Source organism: Silene latifolia, chromosome Y, assembly GCF_048544455.1.
Source record: "Silene latifolia isolate original U9 population chromosome Y, ASM4854445v1, whole genome shotgun sequence".
Lineage (NCBI taxonomy): Eukaryota > Viridiplantae > Streptophyta > Magnoliopsida > Caryophyllales > Caryophyllaceae > Silene > Silene latifolia.
In genome coordinates, this window is record NC_133538.1 from 291548360 (window position 1) to 291569505 (window position 21146).

Genomic DNA, 21146 nt, shown 5'->3' on the forward strand with positions numbered 1-21146 from the left:
TGCAAAGAATAATAGAAGAACTTGATGATTGATGGAAGGTTGTCAATCTCCCAATAAACCCAATAATCTTCTAATTACCCAATAATAAACTTGAATTACTCAATAATAAACTTGAATAATGATTAAGGAAAGATTAATGTGTAATTTGTGGAAAGATTAAATGATAATCTATTCTAATCTACTCCTAATCTAATCTAAGGAAGGATTGATTTAGCCTAAATGAAAACTTGATTGTTTGATTATTACAAATGGGGTATATATAGTAGAGCATCATTAGCTCAAGCAAGGGTATAATAGTAATTACACTTTTGAGTTTTAAGCAGGGAAACGCCGGTATTTTTCGAAGGATGGGCATCTTTCATTGAGGCTTGAAGAAGACGAAATTGTGCTGCCTTGGAATCCGGGCGTCTTTAGCACAGGACGGGCGGATTCGGTGGTGTCTGCCCGGGCGCCTTGTGGGGAAGACGGGCGTCTTCTGGAGGTTCTGCCCGGGCGTCCTCTGGGGAAGACGGGCGTCTTCAGTCTCGGGACGCGCGGATTCCCGAACAGCTTCTTTGTTTGAGCTCGGATTGTAAAACGGACATCATTTTCTCATCCGGACTCCTATTGGAGTGATTCAAAAGCCTAGATCACTTGTTTTTTCGACGCCGTTCCATCTAGCATATTTTCAGAGCCAAAGGAGCAACCCTTGGTTTGGTTTTCGAGCGATTTCTTCTTGTAATGCCGTCCCTCTCGTCATTCTTACTTTTAACCCTTTGATCCTTCTATATAGACTTTATTCCTACCTCTTTGCTCATAATTCTTGCCTCCTCTTCATACTAGTCCATCTAATATCATCAATAAGCTTCCAAATATGCACGAAAGACGGGAATTTCCGCCTTATTATCTCCTTTTCTACAAAACATATGAAATGCGATAGAAAAGCAAATAGGAAGGTTTTGACGGATAAAATGGCCATAGAATGTTATAATAGTATGCAAAATAGGCTCAATTAGGGGTTTAAATGTGCGCAAATAATGTTCACATCAGTAAAACATCATATTTAGGACACGCATCAAACTTCCCCAAACCAAACCCTTGCTTGTCCCCAAGCAAGAACCAGACTCGATCCTAAAACCTAATGGAACGAGTTCAATCTCAGAGCGAATATGCAAACCGAATAGCCTAAACAAATTTAATGCAATAACCAACAATCAATTAGCAATATGAATCATGCAAACGAGTTATGAAGTCGTCAAAAACTGTTGAACCGTCAACTCTAGAGACTTATCATTTTGGACTCTCAAGGGTCGCTCAAATCACTCAAATAAGCATAGGTGAAAATATGTAAAAGATAGAAAGGATTCATCTTTTTAGTGACACTCACCTAACCACGACCTATAAGAAATGCCTGCAATATAATATGAAAGTAATCTCTACAACCGTTTATATGCATTCCAACCAAACAGATGACCATGACACATGCCGAGGTAAATATGGATATGTGAGGTATGGGTAAGAAGAGGCAAAGATAATTATGGGAGTGTGGAGGTACAGGTGATCAAGCTAGTACCTAACAAAGCCATATGACAAGATCCAACTTCTTGCTCAAAATCAACAATAAAACCCGGTGCTAATTAGAAACACAAATCTCGCAATCTCTATAATAATTAATCAATCAACTCCCCATAAGATAGAAATGCAATATGGGAGCAAAAATCGCCATTTGAATAAAGACTTTAAACTATGCGAATTGATTTTTTCCTTCTTTCCCTCTCGGGCTGCAGTCGATCGACCAATAAGACCAGTCGATCGACCGCCCTCTACAGTACAGACGCATCTTTTTTTTTCGAATCATCATTTTTTTTCTCTTTTTCTTCTTTCTTTCCTTTTCCATCTCTTCCCAACTTTATCTCAAAATAAGCATTAGCTACCAAAAAATGAAGTAACAATCCGAAAACGTAAACTACTAGCTTGACAAAGGCAGGCTAAATGTAGGATGTAGTTAATGGGACAAAAAGGCTATTTTTGGCAGTGTGGAGCTTATGGGTAAAATGAGAAAAGGGGACCTCTACCACATATGTCAACTAACCACATACCGAATGCATACAGGTATTAAGTAGATCACGTTCATATTTATGCAAATTTATGTAACATGTCTCATAAGGAGTAACTACTCACAATCCTAGATAAACTGGTCAAGTCTCAAGTTCAGCAAGGACTTTAACGAAAACTCGTAGACTATGCATATATGATTCTACTAATAACATGTCAATTAGCAAGGCTTAGGCAAAAACAGATGGAAATGCAATGTCATCATTGAAATACTACCGTTCCGACTCGACCTAAATGGTAAAATAAACGTGCAATTTTTGTGCAATTTTTTTGAAATTTTTGAAATTTTTATGAAATTATTTTTGTATATATAAGGGAAAATAAATAACAAATGCAAGACAAAAATGTAAACGTGAATGCAAGCAAATGAGATGCAACGCAAAACCCTTCCCCAAACCAAATCAAACAATGTCCCCATTGTGCAAAATCATGTAATGAAGAAAAAGGAAACGGGAATTTGCGATAAATTAACTAAACAAAACATGAAGTAAGAACTTGGAAACTCACAAGACTTTAAGCGCAGCAAAAGGAAACCTCCCCAAACCAGCGTGAGCTAGGAAGTTTCAGTAGCCAGCAGTGCTACCATAACTACCTGAAAAGACAAACAGTACCACGCATAAAACCGAGAAAGCAATATGGAAGCGGTAATTATATGCAAAAATTAAAACGGAAGAAAACAGAAATATGGCGGAAAATAAAGAGGAGGGAAGACTCCCTCAATTACTCAAAAAGACCAAACACAGCAGGGGAAAGGTCGTGAACAGGTACATCAGTGACAATGGTCGATCGACCATAGCAGGCAGTCGATCGACCGGAATGAACAGGAACAGAAGCTCCTGGAAGTCGCAGCTCAGTCGATCGATCATAGGGGCGATCGATCGAGAAACCCATTGTAACTCGATTTCTTCGAATTAGCTCGATAACTTGAGCTAATATGGTGTATAGACCTGCAAACACACATAATAACGCGCCCAAAATTGCGCAAAACCTAAAGCAACAGTCTAAAAGTATATAAAATCCTAAGCAAACTTATAAAATGCGAACTCTCGCGCACACAAAACAATAAAAAGAGTAAAATAAATAAAATGTTTGTAAAATCTCAATCAACTAATAGTTGATCAAGAACGGCCACGGAATGGCCCACTTAATCGGCTTTTAGCTACTAGAGGTAGCCTCTACAGTGCTCATCTTCTCGGCTGCACTCTTCTCAACTCCAACATCCGCAGAACTCAATGGATCAACATGTTGGACATCTGCCCACTCAACGACCTCCTCTAACTCGTCAGAATCCAAATCGGAATCCATCACTTTGACTGGCTCATCATCGGGCTCCTCATCCGTGCCATAGCTAAGGCATCCTAGACCACCACTTTGAACGATTGGCTCCTTTGCAGCTGGAGTAACATGTAGCTTTCCCTTCCCCAAACTAGCTCCTGCAATATTCAAAACAGAAGAATCTTCCTCCAATTTGCTCCCAGTCTGGGGCGGATGTGTTACAACAGGAATAGGCATATCAGGAAGTATAAAATAAGATTTCTTCTCAGAAACTGTATTGCAAGTGATTGGCCACATGGGGTCTTTCTTCTTAGCGGTCTGAGCAAAGACGATGGAATGTTTCCCTACCTTAAAGGTCAAAGTCCCAGAACCAACATCAATAACTGCACCAGTAGTGTGCAGAAATGGTCTACCTAGTGTGATAGGAATGTGGGCATCCTCGGGCATATCTAGGACGACGAAGTCAACAGGGAAAAAGAACTTTCCTATTTACACGGGAATGTCCTCTAAGACTCCTATAGGCTGGACCGCAGAACGATCAGCCATCTGTACGGTCATGTTGGTAACTGCAAACCTAGTCAATTTCAGCTTTCTAGCAAGACTCAAAGGCATCACACTAATACTGGCTCCTAGGTCACACAAGGCATTTTCAATAGGAAAGGTACCAATATTACATGGGACTGAAAAACTACCTGGGTCTTCTAGTTTATGAGGTGCAGTATGGGTCAGGTAAGAACATGACTCCCCAGTTAGTGCGACAGTATCCACATTTTCAAGTGACTTCTTTTTAGACAAAATTTGCTTCATAAATTTCATGTAAGAAGGAACTTGATTAACTAATTCAAGAAAAGGAACTTGTACGTTTAAGCTACGAACGACATTTTCAAATTTATTAAACGATACCTGTTCCTTCGTCGGCACTAATCTCTCCAGATAAGGGGCTGAAAGAAGCAACTTAGCCCTCTCCTCTAAATCTCTCATGCCGGCATCGGTGGATTTAGGCTGAAAATCCACGACCTTCTCCTTGTTGTAGCTCGAACCCTCTTCAGACTGTCTCAAAAATGATCCATTAATTGTCATCGGGTCGTACTTCGGAACTGGAACTGACCCATCGGCATTTGGGTCTTCCCCCAATATTTTCGGAGCAGTCGTACCCCGAAACAAGTGATACCTCAAGTTGTTAGGCATTGGAGGACGAAAAGAATCACCTTCAACAGCGCTGTCAGTCGATCGACCATGTAGGTCAGTCGATCGACTGACTTCTACAGGACCAGAAGCTACTGTTTGTCATGGACTGGTCGATCGACTGGGTATGTCAGTCGATCGACTGACATACCTGGCAAACGTCTTTTTCTTTCCACTGTTCGTTCCAGCTTTTTTCTGACTCGGTTCCACCTCATCTTTTTCAGCAATGTCCTTGACCATAGCGGGCCCATCAAGGGTAGACCCACTCCTCAAAGTAATGGCATTAAGGGTCACCTTTTGGTTTGTTTGAGACGGTAAATGTTCCGGAGCTCGAGTTGTATTCTTGCTTGCTAATTGAGCAATTTGGCTTTCTAACATCTTCATCCCGACCTCTCTAGCTTGAGACTCTTTCAGCAACAAGTTTTTCAATTCGGCAAATTCAGAGGCTTGGGATTGCTGCTGCTGCTGAGGAACATATGGAGGCTTTTGGAACTGTTGTTGCTTATGAGGGGGCACATAATTCTGCTGCTGCTGCTGTGGAGGTTGAGTCGGATTCAAGACATTTTGTCTACTCCACCTCAAGTTCGGGTGGACATTCGGCTCATAATAAGTGTTTGTCTGCCTATAATGTTGAAAGGCAGCACAAGACTCAAAGGAATTAAGATAATTATCTGAAACATGTCCCTCAGCTCCATATCTGTTGCAGACGAAAGGACCGTCTGAAACAACATTCACATGATAGATCCCTCCTTTTGAGGCTCCTCCCAACTCGTACTTATCAAACCTCGCCGTGAGAGCCTCTATTGCTGTAACACCCCCATATTCAGAGGAGCCTTAACTAGGCATTCCTTAGGATATAGGGGAGTTACCATCTCGGTTGCCCGAGGACAGTAATAATCAAACGTCAATAAAAGAACTATAATATTGTATTACAAGTGATTTAAACCAACAAGCTATATAAAAGATACAACTCAGAGACTACTTGCTATGACTATCGAATCTCGTGAAGACTCATCCCCGCCTGGACTCCAGCTATCAACAACATCAACACCTGCTAAGACCGACTGCTCACCATAAGGGATCACGGCAGACACATAACAAACAATCAACCATACAAGGTAAGTACTGAGATACGACACAACAATAACGACTATAACTATCAACACAATATGACGCTAGCAGTCTTACACACACAATCACTGGATCCAACCAACTCTCACATCGATCGTCCACTGGACGAGTCCTGCCAGTGGGGGACCGCAGCCGTACCCACCAAATCCCCGCTCTTCATGCCGAGCGATAACCCTGTCCATTAATGTGCACATCCCTTATGTGGCGGGATCCACAGAAGGCAAAACTAGGGCGTGAAGCCACTCCCGCAAGTGACCCCACTCAGCCGAGGCCACGCCTCGCAAACCATCAACAACGTTCACGACCACAATGACAATACAATTACTAGATCAAAATACCAAACACAGCACATCAACCAACTGACACGCTAGACCATCTACAGAAACTGAGTAGGCGAACCTACCTTTAAGCCACCGCAACCAATCCATGCCGGCAAATAACATGTCCAGTGATCAAGCAACGCCTATAACCAGAATACCATCGTCTATTACTAACAGGCAAACCCTAACTAAAGAACAAGGACACGGATGATGATTATGACATACCTATTAGGGAGAAAACTCAGCAAGAGACCGCTACCCGACACCAGTGACACCCTCCTAAGGTCCAAGGATCTTCAAAAAGGCTTCCATGGAGGTTTTGAGGTGAAGGGGAGGGAAAGAGGCGACTGAATGATAGATGGAAAGTAGCGGAAGTGATTTGCGGATTTAACAAAACGCGATATAAAACCCTCGCTGAAAACTGGGTACTCGATCGAGTACCCAACACACTCGATCGAGTGGCCCCCTACTCGATCGAGTAACCTAGCTACTCGATCGAGTAGCCTCTACTCTATCGAGTACCACTCTTAACACGCAACCCAAGATGACTTCCGCACTTACTTCTAAGACTATTCCCGCTCCCAAGGTCAGTCAACGCTGGTCAAAGGGTCCTTAAAAGGACGGGTATTACAGTCTTCCCCCCTTAAAAAGAACTTCGTCCCCGAAGTTCAAATCACCTCTCCCGCTCATGACACGGAACCAACACCATCTCACCAACCTTCCCGGTCAAACCATTATCTCTTGGAAATACCACCCCCCCCCCCCCATTGTCATCATCATCACCGTCCACCTTTATACGTATCGATTCTTACTACTGTCATGCAAGCGTCACCACCGTCAACCGTTATTCTATATATATATATATATAAAACATCTGACTCGCAATGCGAATCGCCACTCACGATCACCCATCACACAGTAACAACTATCAAACTATCAATCTAGAACATGTCTCATATTAACTTTCATGTGGTACAACTAATGCCACCATGTTACTTGGCAACGTGATTCAAATACGATTCATCGCACTATAACTATTTCTTCATGACCATCTCTTGAAACGTACAACCACATTCACTTTAAAGAACTAAAGTAATTTGTTATACTTCAGGAATTTTTGTAACTAAAGCAAAACATAATACCAACCACATTATAAACAAGCAAAACATCATTCAAAAACAACCTTTTTATTTCTCGACATTACTCTTACCCTCTAAAAAGGAACTTCGTCCCCGAAGTTCACCACCCAAATTACCACGCATTTTACTTATTATTTGATTCATGACATGGGTTAAAACATATTATCTATCGTGGGCATTACTCGTTAAGCACAAACTCGTTAAACTAGCAATTATACACTAACCACCGGACTAGTTAGCCGCCGTCTAGAAGGCACGTTACTATGGTATGCACAAGTGTGTGAGAAGTTATAATTCCGATAAATAGTTCGTAATAAGGCGTATGCAACATTAAAGTAACAAGAAACTATCGCTGCTTCTCTAGTTGTGACAAATACGCTTATAAACTTCAAGCACGACTTCCAACATATGAATTTAACGGTTCAAAGGTGTTACTACGCACTAATAACCACATTAAACATTAAACTTGCCATTAAAAAACAATTGAACATTTTTAATTTTCGAAAACCTACTGTAACAGTGCTACTCGATCGAGTGCCATGCTACTCGATCGAGTGTCTCGGCTACTCGATCGAGTAGCCCAAAGATCAGAAACTTTTCATCCCGTCTTCCTGCAGCTACTCGATAGAGTACGGGGTACTCTATCTAGTACCTACAGGCCAAACCCTTATAAAGCCTGCCATAAATCACGTACATGCATATCTTTGTCACATAAAGATCGAGTCAGGACGACTCCCCCGACTTCTAACATCCTGCAACAAGTCAAAGTATCAAATCCGGCCTTATGGCCAACAATACAAGTCTAACAAAGTCTCAATAAAACAACTACTAATGTCTAACAACGATACCAACACCTAAAACCAACTACCACTAACAAAGATAAGTACAAGGAGTATCACTCCTCCTCCTCCTGCTGCTGCTGCTCAAACATCACCTCATCATCACCACCACCGCCAGAAGTACCTGCTCCCGATGTCCCAATCCCCGCGTCCACTCCTGCTCCTGCTCCTGGGCCCACGTACCATGGAGTCAAGCCCCCGTAAGGGAAGGACTGATGTGCCCCCCATGTCGACTGATCCACCCCGTAGGAATGGAAAACCCCTGAGTAGTCCCCAACTCCACTCCACCAAACTGGATGCGGTCCCTCGGTCCCTATCCCCTGAGCGTACGCCATCTTGTGCATGTTCCGGAGTGTCAAGGTAGATGACACTCTCTCCGCTAGGTAACTGGATCGCGTCTCCGGGGTGTCGAGGTAAGGGTAGCATGGAAAAGGCTGCTGCTGCTGTGGTGCTACTGGCTGTGGTCTAGTCTCCGAGGCCCTCTCCCTCACTCGACGGGGTCCCCTCCCCACTCTGGGTCTCTCCACCACCTAAACTCTCGCATTCTCGCCCTTCGTCGGCTCCGACATCTCCTCGAAGATGGTGCCGTCGATGAGATAGGTCTGTAGATGGCGGGGTCTATCATCATCCTCCTCCTCCTCATCGTCGGAGTCCACCATCACTACTGTCGGCTCCAAGGGCTCCGTGGGTGGGAGGTGCTCAGGAGCTGGAATCTTCATCCAACTCATGCCCCACACCCTCCACGCTAGGCTACCGTCAGCCAAGGTCCTCAACCATTTCAGGTCGAGATAGTAGTCACGATCCATGGTAGGCACTGGGGTAGCTAGAGGCACGTACTCCGAAGAAGCCTCAAAAGAGGTTAGCTTTTCAGCTAACCGAGTGGCAATAGCACCACAACTCAGGTACCGGGAAGAGGAAGAAGCCATCAAGGCAAGGGCAGCACAAACTATAGAAGGAGCATTAAAGACCACTTTCCTGGCCCGCTCCGGGTTGAGGTAAGACATCAAAAGTAAGACCTCATGATTATTCAATTTACTGATATCCTTTCTGTCATAGAGGAGGTTCAAAAGAGAACGGAGAAAGACCCTCAAGGTAATATGCTGAACGTCATTGATCAGCATGTTGCTCGAGGTGGGAGCTTGCTTCCCAGTCAAGCAAGGCATTAGGAGGCAGACGCCGCACTCAGCTGGAATATCGGTGATGAAGTTCTTGGGAGGCTTGGCCAACCCAAGGTGAGAGGCAAACAGATCCATAGTCAACAGAAAACTGGTATTCATCAATCTAAACTCAACGATCGGGCTCTTTGGTCATAGTTAAAAGAGCTCATGAACTCCAAGGTAAGAAAAGGGTAAGTATGCTTCCTCAGCCTATACAAACCCGTAAAACCCAAGGTCTCGAATATGTGACGGACATCCGTCTCTATCTCCAACTCCTCTAACACAGTAGTGTCTATACACTTCGTAGGTCTCATTTTGCGTTTTTGTAAAGCTACAAAACGCTCCCCTCGCTTGAAATCAACAAAAGCAATGAAGGGTATTCGGGAAGGCTGCGGGTACCACAGTCCACTCCCTTCCCCCATCTCAGGTGGATTACCCTCCCCGTTTACTTTGGCGGATTCCAAGGTTCGGTGTCGGCATCTGTTTCAGTCATATGTTCGAGCAACTAGTATAAACATGCAGATATTTATTTCATGTAATTTGAATTCAACATACTCAGCTAAGTACCCAATTTTACCAATGAATTTGACATGTGAAGCACATAATTCATGCTATTAACCTTGAATATCACGCTATGTACACACATTCGTCACTAGTTTCCAAACTTTGACATACAAGCTCAGTTTACTACTACTTATAGGCCATAGTTATGAAAATTTGACATGTAAACACATTTACGCAGCAATTTCGAACATCCTAGTATGACCCTAAAGTTGTTCCAACACGTTACTGAACACATGTGAGGCAAGTATACAAGTTCGCAGAGAAGAAATTTTAGGACATATGACCATCATCTTCAATATTAGAAAAGAAATTAGCCTAGGTAAGTTGTCAGACGGTCTCTACAGCTGTGACTATTTTCACATCTTTTCATCAATTATCGTTTCTACTATCATACGGAGTTCATCCTTTAGTTAAGCTTTCACATACAACGCCAAATTTCACATTTAAATCACGAATTTCCACTTAAGGCACTTTTAAGACGGAGTTTTAAGGCAACTTTCTAGGGTGAAAATCATCAAAATTCATTCTCCAACATGTTACAAATAATGTATAATACTTAATTCCATCATCTAATGAATGTAACTCAATCAAAAATCAATTTCAATTTTGTAAACCCTAGAATTTTCGGCCCCCTAATTGCAAATTTCTAGTTTAATTTACAGCAATTAATCACCAACAAACACGAAAAGAAGGCATGTGAATCATGTTTCAACAATTAAAAGCACCAAATTGATCATAATAATCGGAATTTCAGATTGTTTTACTTCTCTAACACATTCAAAACAATCAATCGTGTAAGTTAAGAAGAAGAGCATACCTTGATTGATTACAAAGCAAAAGAACGGAATTAAACAAGAAAATCAACCCCAAGAATCACCACTAACCCAAGAGAAAGAGAGATTTTGAGAGGAATTAGGTTTAGCTATATCGAAATATAGAGGAAGGATGAGGAGAATGGGAAAGAAATAGGAAGAATAGGGGTTTTATGAAAACCCGTAGGATTATTTGACTGAAGAACCTACTCGATCGAGTGCCTGGGGTAATCGATCGAGTACCACCCTACTCGATCGAGTAGGAGCTAAATCATCGAGTATCTGCAGGAATTTCCCACATCCCGACGTCATAGCTTCCTAACTAGATCGAGTGAGGTCTACTCGGTCTAGTAAACACCCGCACTCGGTAAGGTATAGTTAAGTACTCAGTCAGAAGTACGACGTAAGTCAAAGATACATGCAAAATAACACCGCGTGTCGATTCCAAACTAAGTTCGGAATTCGGCACTAATTATCGTCTTCGATCACGTATTACAATCATTACTCACGCACCACTTATCACTTTATTAACAAGGTGTATGCCACCTTACGCTACACAACTACCCTACTCGGTTTACCTGCTACCGAGTCACCCTTAGGCTTAGTCACGTCATCCTATCATACTCAAAACTTGTCCTAACGTGTTGCTGTCACACTCGCTTTAACCATAAAATGAAACATGTAACTAACCTTAACTTATACTTTCCAATAACACATAATTATATACTCTTCGTAACAATTCAATCTATCCATATTCTCTGACGCAATTATAAGCAATTTATTTTACTCAAATCAATTGTCACGCAGCGGAAAAGTTTCAACTAATTAACAAAGCACATACACATTACCATATGCTAATATTCGGACTATCACTCAGTATTTCTATAACTATCATCGTAGTAATCCCGGCAGGATTCACAAATTTGCTTACAACTTCCGTCATCATTAACTTTTAGCAATTTCCTTCGTCACATATCTCATAACTATCATATAAGCTTGCTAACTATTCAAAGAACTTCAATAATATTATCAACAATTACCTTACACGGCCCAAATACTACCGTCACACCCCTACTAACTTCTAATAAAGACTTAACCAGAGGCAGCACCGGCACAGTTAACATACATATCACACATAGACACACGGACTCCACATTCCCATACCATGTGACTGGCTTAAGTGTCATGGGGCCAAGATTTTGAAGTGAGGGCGCCTACTCACCCAAAACCTAGCATCAGCTGGGGCTCCCATTGCACATACACCAGGTTCATTTTATTAGACTCTCTACGTTCATTATGTTCATTTGTTACAGGTTCCAAAATCGTCGCTCTGATACCACTTTGTAACACCCCCATATTCAGAGGAGCCTTAACTAGGCCTTCCTTAGGATATTGGGGCGTTACCATCTCGGTTGCCCGAGGACAGTAATAATCAAACGTCAGTAAAAGAACTATAATATTGTATTACAAGTGATTTAAACCAACAAGCTATATAAAAGATACAACTCAGAGACTACTTGCTATGACTATCGAATCTCGTGAAGACTCATCCCCGCCTGGACTCCAGCTATCAACAACATCAACACCTGCTAAGACCGACTGCTCATCATAAGGGATCACGGCAGACACATAACAAACAAACAACCATACAAGGTCAGTACTGAGATACGACACAACAATAACGACTATAACTATCAACACAATATGACGCTAGCAGTCTTACACACACAATCACAATAGTCCAACCAACCTCTGTCACTGACTGTCCACTGGACCAGTCCTGCCAGTGGGGGACCACAGCCATACCCACCAAATCCCCGCTCTTCATGCCGAGCGATAACCCTGTCCATTAATGTGCACATCCCTTCTGTGGCAGGTTCCACAGAAGGCGAAACTAGGGCGTGAAGCCACTCCCGCAAGTGACCCCACTCAGCCGAGGCCACGCCTCGCAAACCATCAACAACGTTCACAACCACAATGACAATACAATTACTATATCAAACAACCAAACACAGCACATCAACCAACTGACACGCTAGACTATCTACAGAAACTGAGTAGGCGAACCTACCTTTAAGCCACCGCAACCAATCCATGCCGGCAGATAACATGTCCAGTGATCAAGCAACGCCTATAACCAGAATACCATCGTCTATTACTAACAGGCAAACCCTAACTAAAGAACAAGGACACGGATGATGATTATGACATACCTATTAGGGAAAAAACTCAGCAAGAGACCGCTACCCGACACCAGTGACACCCTCCTAAGGTCCAAGGATCTTTAAAAAGGCTTCCATGGAGGTTTTGAGGTGAAGGGGAAGGAAAGAGGCGACTTAATGATAGATGGAAAGTGGCGGAAGTGATTTGCGGATTTAACAAAACGCGATATAAAACCCTCGCTGAAAACTGGGTACCCGATCGAGTACCCAACACACTCGATCGAGTGGCCCCCTACTCGATCGAGTAACCTAGCTACTCGATCGAGTAGCCTCTACTCTATCGAGTACCACTCTTAACACGCAACCCAAGATGACTTCCGCACTTACTTCTAAGACTATTCCCGCTCCCAAGGTCAGTCAACGCTGGTCAAAGGGTCCTTAAATGGACGGGTATTACAAGTGCAGCTAGAGAAGGAGATTCAGCACTCCTCCTTTGATTTCCCCTGGAACTCCCATACTCAGCTTTATGGGTGGCCAAATCATCGATAATTTTCCACCCCTTAGTCTCTCAAACATTCTCCTGGAACCTACCACTTGCTGCAGCATCCAGAATAGCTATCTGATCGTCATATAGCCCATTATAGAACTGATTGCATAGGGTCCACTTTTCAAACCCATGGGGTGGAATGGTTCGCACCAGCTTCTTGAAACGGACCCACGCCTCATGAAAATTCTCATCCGGACCCTGTTTAAATCTCGTGATCGGAGCTCTAATGGCATTCGTCTTCGAGGCAGAAAAGTATTTCTTGTAGAATGCTAGGGCCAAGGAATTCCAGTCAGTGATCCTATGAGCAGCTCGATCCATGTCTCTGTACCACTCCCTTGCAGCATCACGAAGGGAGAATATAAACATAGTCTCCTTTACCTGGTCCTGGGTCACACCGGTTTGTGGGGGGTATGGAACAGCAATAATCAATGAATGTCTCCATATGCTTGGCTGCATCTTCATTTCCAGCTCCCCTGAATTGGTTTCTCTCAACCAAGTTAATGTACGAAGGCTTCGGCTCGAATTTTCGGTCTTCCCCTGGTAATGCGAATCCTTTGTAAAGATTCACAGTTGTCGGCTCAGAGTGACTGGTTATACTCGCTTCTTCAGCCATGACTGGAAAATTTGGAGATATGACGGTCTCAGCTGAAGAAGTGGAAACAGGAGATGAATATGGATCCTCCTCAAATAGCTCGTTCTCGTAGTAACTAGACAGAGTACTCAGCTCGTCCTCTGTCGGCAATACTCTAGATGATCGTCTCAACTCACGCAAAGTCTTCTCAATCTCTGGATTGAACGGTAGTAATTCACCACCCTGTGACCTGCTCATAAGAAGAAACTACAAATAGAATATGAGAATAGTTTAAGGAACAGATGTCCCTTAAACTAATAGAAAGACTAAAAATAAAACAACTAAAAATTTTAAACAATGCCTCCCCGGCAACGGCGCCAAAATTTGATGCCCGTCGTTGTGTGCACCAAAGATAAAATTTATAATACCTATTAAAACTAACAGAAGCTAGTGGTAACAGGGTCGAACCACAGGGTGGTTTGATTTGATTTGGTCTATACTAATGGCAATAAAAGAACAGTAAACTAAGCTAATTGATGAAAACAGATATTAAAAGGGTACTAAGATGGTCGGTTCACTATAGTTTCGGCGGCAACATACCAGGTAGGCCTAAAACAAACAGGTGAGATGGGAAAATAAGAGGTCCTCTCGGTCCACTCTCACAGGTAGCATCTTTCGATCTCGCTAAAGGTCCCTAATATCACTAATACTAACTTTCGTCCTGAAAAGTGACTAAAAAGGCTAAACTAACTTATCTTTCGATCCCGTTAATCTAGTCTTGTTAATTAGGTAGGCTATCTCCCTTCCCTATCTTTCGATCTTTATTGGGTCGGTCAATCCTAAAACATTCAACTAGTCGCGTGCACTCGATTCGTCAAACATAGAAATTAAATTAATTAAAACGAAGCAAAACCTCACGAGGCCAGTCGATCGACCAGGGAACCCAGTCGATCGACCGTGGCATGATTAGGGTCTTCCTATTCTAATGCCGCCTACGCTAAATAAAATTACAGAATTCATGATTAAAACAGCTAAATAAACGAGTAACATAAGACGATAATTTCGGCTTTGGGAAACTAATCTAGCAATTTCTATACTATGAACGGAATAGAGTAAACTGAAATAAGAGCAGAAGAATACCGTAAAAGCAGGAAGGAAGATCAAAGACCGAATGCAAAAGTAAATTGATTGAATGATTAAAACTTCTAATAGCAAACCCTAATTAATAACTGAATAAAACTAGATTAAAAACTGAAATAAATTCGATGATCATTCGGAATGCTAAAGCTACGTTATATAGGAATACAACGTAGTTCTTATTCCAAAACCTAATGTACAATGGGATTCTTAATTCTTGATCTTCTTATTCACGTCAGAATTAGCGGCTTGTTCGATCGACCACACAAGGCATTCGATCGACTGCTCTTCGCTGAACAGTAGCTACTGGAACTCGCGGGTTGGTCGATCGACTAAGGGCAGCGGTCGATCGACTGAAGTAGCTGATACTTGACTTCTAACTTCTCGTGGATTTGTCTATCGGGCCTCAAAATGCGCACCAAGCTCGTTCCTTGAGTAAATACTTCACGTCAAATGCAATGCAAGTGTAGATACCCGTATCCGTCGATATTGGAATTTATAGAGAACCCGACAAACACCCGATGATGATAGGACACATGTATTCTTTAGTTGTCAATGTCATTATTTGGAGCTCGTTTTACGATGTAGAATGGGCGTTGTCGATGAAGTATTTTATTAATTTAAATGATATTTAAATTAATGTTTTTTAAGTGAGTTCATTTTATTAATTTAAATGATATTTAAATTATGGCTTTTTTTAGGAGAATTCAATTTATTTTATTTTGAATTTATTTTCCCAAGTTTATTTTATTGAAAATAAAATAAATATTTGATTTGAAAAATCATTTTATGAGTATATTTGATTTGAAAAATTATTTATTTTAATGTGTTAATTGATTTGAAAAATCGATTTAAAAATCGAGAAAAACTCGTTTCAACCACGCGTTTTGGAGCGCGATTTTAAGTCGGTTTTTGAGCCCGTTTTCTTTACGAGTTGGCACGAATATCGAGTACACTAACCAACCTAGACCACTACCCATCCAACCCCAGTTCGAACCCCTTAACCACGGCCCAAATCCCATCCCAAATCACCCCCAACAGCCCGCATACAAACAGCCTACCCCCTGTTTTGCGTGATGATTCCCGAGCCCAAAACCCGCTCCAAATACCACCAAAACCCGTTCCCATTAACCATAACCCATACCCTAGTATCCTACCCATATTACCTTACCTTAATCACCAAGAAAACCCCCCATACGAACCCTAGAAAACCCCCCAAAAGCTGCTGGACAGCAGCTATGCACGAACAGGCCCGTCTGCCTCTCCTCCCTTTTAACCTACTTTAACTCCTTATAAATACCCACCCTTCACCATACATTCATTTCTATAAGTTCTTCATACATTCAACCTTCACTTACAAGCTTAAAACTCCAGAAACAAACCCTAATTGCCTCCCAAAAACCCTCCACAAAACCGACTTGCAAACTGGAACAGTTTGTGTGTCCTCTTCGAAATACAATTCGTTCCTCAATCAAACCTCCATCAAAATTCGAGTTTCTTGTTCCAAATTAACCATACAACATCCATCTATACATTAGACAAAGATTTACGAGCCAAATTGCCCTTGAGAGTACACGAATTCCCTTGAAATACAGAGTGTTATACAATCTGTTTTCGCGGCTTTTTCCTGTCTGTCCAGTTCTGTTTGTACTCGTTTTTCGTGCCCAATAACTCAAAAAGAGCAGGGTTTGCTTTAAGATCTCTGTTCTCCTCTCTTTCTAGTTTTCAAAACATCTTTTAAATCGAATTTTCATCGTGAAACGAGGGAGAAATCGCTGTTTGAAAGTTGCTGTCCAGATTCGATAAAAACGCGTGTTTGCTTTGTTTCTTCGTCGACGACGGCCTCTCGAGATAAAATCTACCATCGATTACGACCCAAGACGGTGTCAACGATACATGTAGGTTGAGGGTGCATCAAATCCTCCTCTTTCTCCTTTTTTATTTCGTTTTTATGTTTGTTTTTCTTATAGTTTGTTTTGTTTGTTTATCGCTTTTTATTTATCGCTTAAATTAACTATGAAACTAGTTTAGTCCGAGTATGAGTTAAAGTACCACCATGAACACCCACGTTGACTTGAGATGGGAAAAGAAACCACTACATCAGTCGGTCGTACACCCCCGTCTCATTTACATATCCTCGTGTTCAAGGTAGGGCATAAATAAAAAGAATTTCTAACTTCGCTCCTCGTTTTTGACCCTTTGTTTGTCTCGGCCAATTCGACCCACCTTAGGACCCGTTGCATGTTAGTATGACTTCTGATTGTTAACATATAACTTATTTAGATGACATTAGATTAATTTAATAACCTAATTAGACATGATAGGTGGCTTCGACATAAGCTTTAAAATCAACTAACAATTCTTTAATTCAATCGAATGCAACTCTCTTTCACATAATTTCTCGCTGGCATGAGAGTGCGTGATTAGCACCTTCTTATTGACATTTGATGAATTAAATTAATTAGCGAATTTGACCTAACTTGACCCCTTTTAGGCCGTGTAGAATGCCCATTTGCGCGACATCATCTCAACCGATCAACGTCGTTTTCAACTTGTTTTCTAATTTGTTTCGAGTTCGTTTCGCAATCATTTGATCTAACTAATGAACCTGACCTAGGACCTAGGGTAGCCGTGTTTTGTTTGGCCGTGATTTGGCCGTGTCTTTTGGTCCTTCTGGTTTCGTCCGTTTTATGAATCGCTTGTTCTTTATCGCTTTATAACTTGTAATTTATCGTTTGTTCATCGAGTTGTAATTTTCAAGTTAGTTTCCCTTTATCGAGTCAAAACCTCTTTCAAAAACCTTAGTTTTGTTTGGTTAGATGGTTGTGTCCCAATGCATGTAAGAGCGTAGTAAATCTCATGTTGTTTAAAGCAACATGGCCCGGTTTATGCTAATGCATGCTTTGGTGCGTAGCCCTATGTCTAACTCGATGAGATTAAGTGAAAGCACACATCACGAGGAGTGACCCAAGGCCGTGAGTCATGTAAGCCGTGGGCCACCCCTCTTGTCTTGTGGTTTCCTAGGCCGATTGGCCGTGTAATGTGTCATGTACGGTTCTGTATGTAGCAATTGTATTTAGATCGAGTTGTATCTTTAATTTATTGTTGTGTCGGCATGAAATGCCTGGTTTGTAATAGGTAGATCCCAACGGCTCCCCCATTCCCCCTAAGCCTTGTTTGCTTTCGTTTATATGTTGCTTAGATCAATCAACCCACATGCTAAATTACAACTTTGACAAAGTTAGTTTTGTTGCATCTAAATCGACATAGAAACTTCACATGTTAGGGTTAAAACGATGTTTGCATTTCATATATCGTAGTAGCTATGACCTTGTTTGAAATCCATACTTGACTTAGTAGAGGCCGTTATTGACGGGCGGGGTTGGGTGTCCTTATGGGCTTCCCAACACGTACCCTCACCCCTTACTCAAGATCTATGGTTTGTGGATCCGTCTAAATACCATTGGATTACCAGAGTCATTCAAATCGACTGATATAGGGTACAAGTCTTTATCTTTAATCACTCGTAGTCGATTGGCTTTATGCTTTTCGATGAAAGGTGTAAAGTTGACTTGAACGGTTCCAAGTTCCCAAAAAACTTGGTGGCGACTCTAATATGTCTTAATTCGATTCGAAAGAACCTCGAGTCGATTATGCCTAGTGTGGATCCCGCGGACGCAGTTCCCGAGGGCCTTGTCCACAGTTTGGCGACTCTGCTGGGGAAAAGAGGACTAGGTACACTTTGTTTCTAGGGTCTTTTCCTCCGAGGTGAAACTTGAAAAGAAAGTGTCGGAAAGTAAAACATTACTCATAGTGCTACGATTCATGCATAAACTCTTAAGGACTTGCCCGGGCCGTCCCAGCGTTTCTTCGTGATGCGTGGGGGGCGACGTCCCACTATGCTAGGAAGCTGCACATTGCTCGCTTCCACTTCACCTCGCGTGGTTCTTGATGGTGGGGACGATCTTCTAGGTACTTTACCTTAAGACACCTTGCTCTATAAGACCGCAAAAGGATGGAGGGCATAGACCTTCTTGTAGAAGACTTGCCGAGACTTAGAGATGTCTAGGAGCATACATCCTTGTAACATGAGAATGACAATGTGCAAATTGTTTTCCCGAGTCTTTTCGAAATTTCCCATGTCCTTTTTAAAACCGAACTTTTGAACAACTTACTTTCAAAATAGCCTGGTTTTAAAAAAACGCGGAATGCTGCCCAAATAGGACTAGAATTTTCGGCCCAAAATGAGCTTTTATAGCCGGCATGCTGCCCATTTCAAATCTCGTTTTCGAATCAATCTTTCGTTTTTCAAAATCAATCCAAAGTGCCTCTCGAACCTCAACCAAGCATGAAATGCGTCAAGTCGTGTCCAGGTCATGGCCGTGTTAGGCCGGGTGTGTTTCGTTCTAAGAGTCTAGAACACGACCCTGTTGGGTCCCCAAAGCTCACCTCATGGGCTTTGAGTCATGTTGGTCGACCATTTGGTCTAGGATAGTCCACAGAAACGTCCAAGCTAGGCCATTGTGGACGTTTCATACGAACCTATGGGCTATGTTAGTCCAATCACGGGTTAGTCACACCGAGTCCGGTTTAGAACCGAATTATGATGATTCGGGTCGTGTCGTTTTGTCGAGTCCAAATGAACCAAGGTCTAGATCCAACCGTGAGTAGAACCTCTGGTTAGTCAATCTCAAGTCGAGTCTTTGTTTGAGTCAAGTTGGGGTCTTGTCCTTAAGTGTGCAGGGGCTCTTACTTTAAATATTGACTCAGTACGGGGTTTTCTTGTAGAAAGGCCGCCAAAAACCCGATGTCAAGCAATGGAAGATGCTGTTAACAAGCTTACTGAGGCCGTGAACCTCATGATGACCTGAATGGATGCAATCGAATCTAAGCTGGGTGAAGATTCCCTTCCACCGTTGACTGATCTGGAGAAACGGTTCAAGTTCATCGAAGACCGTCTGAAACTCTCCAAGGGGAAGAACATCCACTTTGAAAATGCTCGGGCTTATGCCCCAGTTCAGGATAAGTTGCCCACGAACATGGTACTCACTGACATCCCAAAGTTCAAGGGCACAGAAGATCCAGTCCACCATGTTAAGGCCTATAAGGGGTACTTAGCACTGAAGGGAGTACCTGCTGACATGCTCTCTGAAATTTTCGCTCAATCTCTGGATGAACACCCGAAGGCGTGGTTCTACAATCTGGACCTTAAGAACTTCCCTACTTTCGAAGATATCACGGTGGAGTTCTGTAAGCACTATGCTGACAATGTCGAGATCCAAATCAACATAAGAACATTGGAGGTGATGACACAGAAAGAAAAAGAAGGCTTTACTGAATTCCTTGCAAGATGGCGCGCTGAAAGCGTGAAATTAGCCAAGAAGCCTGACGAAGTTGAAATGGTAGATAAGTTCGTAAAGAATTTACGACCTATTTATCGCAATGCTCTGAAATACCAGAATTTTGGCTCTTTCAAAGAATTGATAAGAATCGGGATAAAGGTAGAAGATGATGTCATAAGGGCAGAGGCTGAAAGGCCGAAAGGGTACCAAGGGGCCTCATCGTCTAAGGACAAGGCCCCAGCAACGACCCATATTGATGAAGCCATCAATCTCTTAGAAGGGAAATCGAAGAATCCGCAGCGCCAAACACCAAAGGCATTCACCGATATCGGATGCACTTATACATACGCTCTCCAAAGGCTCATAGCCCAAGGAAAGCTGAAGCCTATTGGTCCAACTCCGGATCCACCCACTGAACAACAAGGTAAATGGTATAAACCAAATGCCTATTGTGCCTTTCATCAAGGGAAAGGCCATGATACTGAAAGGTGCTATCGACTGAAGCACGAAATCCAAGACATGATTGAGAATGGAACACTCCCGATCCCCACTGTTTAACCCAATAACATCACCAATCCATTTGGCGATCACGCCAACTTTGTTTCTGTTGAAGACAATGTCGATTATTCCCATCTTATTCGCCCATGTCAATTGAAAGGGGTGTTTATCGGGAAAGTATTTGTGGATTACTTTGAATTCTTGCCAAACCCGAAGAATGAAATTCAAGTCGGGAGTCTTGCTCTAGAATGTACTCCTCTCGTTAACGAAGTTAATAAAAGACAATTCGGTTCACCAAACTTTATCACTGGCGTAGATCCTCAGAGGACTACCTCGGGATGGAGGCAGACCATCAAAGGGATCAAGGACCAGA